The sequence below is a fragment of the Galeopterus variegatus genome, unplaced genomic scaffold (assembly GCF_000696425.1).
Source record: "Galeopterus variegatus unplaced genomic scaffold, G_variegatus-3.0.2 Scaffold4695, whole genome shotgun sequence".
Classification (NCBI taxonomy): Eukaryota; Metazoa; Chordata; class Mammalia; order Dermoptera; family Cynocephalidae; genus Galeopterus; species Galeopterus variegatus.
In genome coordinates, this window is record NW_007730806.1 from 148744 (window position 1) to 154819 (window position 6076).

General features: G+C 38.7%; 1 pseudogene; it reads left to right on the forward strand.

Moving 5' to 3' along the window:
* Window positions 1–4901: 4901 nt before the first annotated feature.
* On the forward strand, window positions 4902–5827 carry LOC103603597 (annotated as a pseudogene).
* Window positions 5828–6076: the final 249 nt, after the last annotated feature.

Genomic DNA, 6076 nt, shown 5'->3' on the forward strand with positions numbered 1-6076 from the left:
GACACAGAAAAAAGACAAAAAGACAAAAAAAAAAAAAAAAAAAGAACAGGAACTAGACAAGGATGTCCACTCTCACCACTCCTACTCAACATAGTGTTGGAAGTACTGGCCAGAGCAATCAGAGAAGAGAAGGAAATAAAGGGCATCCAGATTGGAAATGATGAAGTCAAACTGCCCCTGTTTGCAGATGACATGATCCTATATATCGAACAGCCTAAAGCCTCTACAAAAAAAAATCCTCTTGGAGTTGATAAATGATTTCAGCAAAGTGGTAGGATACAAAATCAACACACAAAAATAAGTAGCGCTTCTATTTTCTAATAGTGCACATGCAGAAAGAGAAATCAAGAAAGTTTGCCCATTTATAATAGCCACCAAAAAAATAAAATACTTAGGAATTGAGTTAACCAAGGATGTAAAAAGTCTCTATAATGAGAACTGCAAACAAATGCTGAGAGAAATTAGAGAGGATACAAGAAGATGGAAAGATATCCCATGCTCTTGGATTGGAAGAATCGACGTTGTGAAAATGTCCATACTACGCAAAGTGATATATAAATTCAATACAATCCACATCAAAATTCCAATGACATTTTTCTCAGAAATGGAAAATACTCTCCAGACATTTTTATGAAATAACAAAAAACCATGCATAGCCAAAGCAATTCTGAGCAAAAATAAATAAATAAATAAAGCTGGAGACAGAACACTACCTGATTTTAAACTGTACTACAAAGCTATAATAACCAAAACAGCATGGTACTGGCATAAAAACAAACACACTGACCAATGGAATAGAATAGAGAATCCAGAAATCAATCCACACAGATACAGCCATCTAATCTTTGACATATCACCAAGCCTATATACTGGGGAAGAGACTGCCTCTTCAGCAAATGGTGCTAGGATAACTGGATATCAATATGCAAGACAGTGAAAGTAGACCCATACCTATCACCATATATTAAAATCAACTCAAAATGGATTAAAGAATTAAATCTACACCCTGAAACAATGAAACTACTCAAAGAAAACATAGGAGAAACACTTCAGGAAGTAGGACTAGGAATAGACTTCATGAATACGACCCCAAAAGCATGGCCAACCAAAGGAAACATAAACAAATGGGATTATATCAAACTAAAAAGCTTCTACACAGCAAAAGAAACAATGAACAGAGTTAAAAGACAACCAACAGAGTGGGAGAAAATATTTGCAAAATACACATCTGACAGAGGATTAATATCCAGAATATACAAGGGACTGAAACAACTTTACAAGAAAAAAACAAGTAACCCACTTAAAAAATGGAGAAAAGAGCTAAATAGGCATTTCTCTAATGAAGATATACAAATGGCCAACAGACATATGAAAAAATGCTCACCATCACTCTGCATTCGGGAATGCAAATTAAAACCACACTGAGATGCCGTCTCACCTCAGTTAGGATGGCTAAAATCCAAAAGACTGTGAATGATAAATGCTGACTAGGTTGTGGAGAAAAAGGAATTCTCATACATTGCTGGTGGGACTGCTAAATACTGCAGCCTCTTTGAAAATGTTATGGAGGTTCTTCAAACAATTGCAGATAGATCTACCATATGACCCACCTATCCCACTGCTGGGAATATACCCAGAGGAATGGAAATCATCAAGTTGAAGGTATACCTGTTCTCTAATATTTATTGCAACACTCTTTACAATAGCTAAGGGTTGGAATCAGCCCAAATGTCCATCACCGGATGAGTGGATATGGAAAATGTGGTATATCTACACAATGGAATACTACTCTACTATAAAAGGGAATGAAATACCACCATTTGCAACAACATGGATGGACCTAGAGAGAATTATATTAAGTGAAATGAGTCAGGCACAGAAAGAGAAATGCCACATATTGTCACTTATTTGTGGGAGCTAAAAATAAATAAATAAATACGCAAGTAAACTGGATGGGAGGGAGGGTAGAAGACACAACAATTACAATTCCTTGAAGTTCATACAGCAAGCAAATAGAAAGGACATTGTTGGGAGAGAGGGGGGAGAGGGAGGAGGGAGGGAGGTTCCGTAATGGGCCACAATAATCAACCACATTGTATATTGACAAAATAAAATTAAATTTAAAAAATACAGACCTAGAGTGTACCCACTGGATTTGTCTAAAAGGTCAATACCCAAAGACTAAGGATAACAAAGACAAGATGCCATACAAGGAAAGTAAGAGAGGTGCTTCTGTCATTCACCATGGAAACAGAAACCCAATACATCAAGTGAATATAGAATGAGCACAATAAGAGCTAGACTTCTGTTTAATGTTTTAAAAAAATAGCCCAAATAAGGGTATTATTTGTGTATTTGCTTTTTTGCATTGTTGCTTTCTTCCATTTATAAATTTTTTTACTGGGATGTTCCATCTCTGAGTGTCTTGGCCCTGAAAAGACATCATTCTGTTTGTTGTCTGATGCTGTAGCCTGGATGCCCCACCACCAACCTCATGGAAGCTTAAATCCCCACTGTCACTGTGGAGGGTGGAAATCTTCTCATGGTAACTGAAAGGTGGAGCCTCAAAGAGGTGGTTAGATTGTAGGACCATTGAGTTTTGAATGGATTAAACATGGTCATGGGCATCAGGGCATTTAAAACAGAGAGAATGAAGGGCATAGTCTCTCTGCTCTCTCTGCTGCGCCATTTCACAATGTGATACTCTGCTGTCACTGTCACCACCACCACGACCTTCACCAGCTGGGTTCCCTGGACTTTGGACCTCCCAGTCTCAGAAACTGTAAGTCATAAATTTTGTTTTCTTTATAAAATAGCCAGTTCCATGTATTTTGTTACAAGCAACAGAAATGGACTAACACATATGGCAAATTTATCTTTGCATTTTATTATTCCTCTTGTGACTTAATGGGATTTAATATGAGTATGATTGTCTCCAAAACCAAAAAACCTTTTTCTTTCTTTCACTTTCCTCGGGTCTATCTGACCTTATTAGGTTTTCCCCCCCATATAAAGTTATATCCCCTCCTGCTGTTTTCTGTCTTCCTTCAGATACAGAGCAGAAAATGATCACTCCAAAATGGAGCCTCAAGGAGCTGCATTTCAATCAAAGGGCACAATTGCAGCCAAATTAATGAAGTGACATGCAAGATCTGGACAGAGGGACTCCTTGTATCTTGAATTTTCAGCAGCTGGGAGGCCTCTTCATTCTTCAGCATTCTCTGATACTGTCTCTCATCACTCTCCTGCTCGCTCCCCTGCCACACTAGTTTCCTTGTGGGCCACAGGCAACATCTTCAAGGCCTTTGCACTGGCCATGCCTCTTACACGGCACACACTTGTCATCACTCTCCCCTTCCTCATTCCCCTGCCACACTGGTTACATGTCGATGAGATATTTACAAACTGGAATTTCTAGAGACCGATTCTACATTCTACAGAGAAGAGACAATCTGATACCGACAACTTGCTTTTTATCCATCCCTTTCTAATAGACTGGGGGTAGGAAGAACATGGTATTAACATGGCCCAAGCAGGCCACATTGTGCTGCATATGCATGTTTGTGCATACACATAGCTTTAGGGGTGGGCACAGGTTTCAGTAAAACTGGGCAAGGCTCAACATATTTGAAAATATGACTAACAATATGGAGGGGTAAACTGATGGCAACCTATAGAAATAAAAAGAAGCTGCATTTCTATCACAGAGCACCTTTGTAGCCAATTTAATAAAGTGACATGCAACATCTGGACAGAGGGACTCCTTGCATGCTGAACTTTCAGCACCTGCGAGGCCACCTCATTCTTCAACATTCTCTCACACTAACTCTGATCAATCTCCCTTTGCTCATTCCCCTGCCACACTGTCTTCTTTGTTGGCAATGAACAAGCACCTTCCTCAGGCCATTTGGCTGTTCTTCCTGCCAGAAACACACTTCTGCAGGTGATATTGAGATTCTCACCATGTCTTCATTATGGTCTCTGTTCAATTGTCACCTTGTCTGGTGGTCTTTCCCTAATTCCCACTAAAAAAATAATACCACATCTACTCTTTCCTCTTCTTCACAGGATTTGTCACCATCTGACATAGCATATAGCATTTTAGAAATTTGCTCATATTCTTTCTCCATTTTTAGATTGTATGGGCTTTTGTTTTATAACTCTAGTCACTCACTGTCTAGACTTTCCTGGGATGTGCCAAAATTCAGTTTATTTTTCTCAAATGCATTAAAAATTTTCTCATTAAAACTGTGGAAACCATGCTCTCAGGAAAAGGCTGAGAGTGGGATGGAAATTCTTAATCAGAGATGGAATAGGTACCCCTAAAGGGGATCACATTCACACGTAAAATATAGAAATTACCTTCTTGAACATTGGAGGTTACCAGAGAGCGGGTTGTAGTAATGGGGTGGAGTTGAGGCTGAATTGATACAGGAGGAAAAATAGAACAATATACTAATATAGGAGGAATATATCCAAGAGATCTATAGTTCAACATGGTGGCCTAGTTAATTATGGTAAATTGTACTATTGAAAAATACAAAGAAAGCAGATATTAAGTGTTCTCAGCATTACAATGATGTCTGTGAAGTACTGTATAGGTTAATAGCTACATTTAACCATATCAAAATGTATATATACTTCAAATCTTGGTGTACACAATAAATATATAAACTTTTATCTGTTGATATAGAAAGAAAAAAAGAAAGAAAGAAGGAAAGAAAATGAGAGAAGAAGGAAAGGAGAAATAGAGGGAAGACAGGAGGGAGGTAGAAAGGAATGAAGACAGAGAGAGAATTTGAATTTCTGACTGTCCAAAAAATGATAGCATTTCTGATAGGTGAGCACTACATGATTGGGTCATGATGACTTTCTCTTTTCTTTGTAATCACATCAGCCAGATGGAACCAGGGAATGATACACCAATTTCAGAATTCCTTCCTCTGGGATTTTCAGAGGAACCAGAATTGCAAGCCTTCCTCCTTGGGCTGTTCCTGTCCATGTACCTAATCACCGTGCTTGGAAACCTGCTTATTATCTTAGCCACAATCTCAGACTCCCACCTCCACATGTCCATGTACTTCTTCCTCTCCAACCTGTCCTTTTCTGACATCTGCTCCACCTCCACTACCATCCCAAAGATGTTGGTGAACATACAGACTCAGAGCAAAGTCATAAGCTATGAAAGCTGTGCCACCCAGATGAACTTATTTATAATCTTTCTGGGGTTGGATGACTTTTCCCTGACTGTGAAGGCTTATGACAGCTTCGTGGCCCTCTGTCACCACCTGAACTACACTGTCATCATGAACCACCGGCTCTGTGTGTTGCTGCTTTTGTTGTCCTAGGTCATGAGTGTCCTGCATTCCCTCTTACAAATCTTCTTGGTGTTGCCGCTGTCCTGTACAGACTTGGAAGCCCCCAATTTTTCTGTGAACTTAATAAGGTGGTCCATCTTGCCTGCTCTGACACCTTTCTTAGTGAAATATTGATGTAGTTTACAGTGGGAATGATGGGTGGTGGAACCATCTGTGGGATCTTTTACTCTTATTATAAGATACTTTCCTCCTTATGTGGAATCTCTAGAGCTCAGGGAAAGTATAAAGCATTTTCCACCTGTGCATCTCACCTCTCAGTTGTCTCCTTATTTTACGGTACAGGCCTGAGAGTGTACCTTAGTTCTGCTGCTACACAAAACACACACTCAAGTGCAACAGCCTCGGTGATGGGCACTGTGGACACACCCATGATGAACCCTTTCATCTACACTCTGAGGAATGAGGATATAAAGGGCGCTGTGACAAGATTCTTCAGTGGAAAACAATGAAAGAACCATTTTTTCTTTTTTTATCATGATAAAATGCATATTACATAACATTTGCCATTTAAATCATACTTAAACATACAATTCCATGGAATTAATTACATTCCCAAAGCTGTAAACCCATCACATCCATTTCTAAACTTTTTCATCATCATCCTAAACATAAACTCTCCACCAATCAAGCCTCAATTTCTTTTTTTTTTTTTTTTTTTTTTTTTTTTTTTTTTTTTTTTTTTTTTTTTTTTTTTAAAA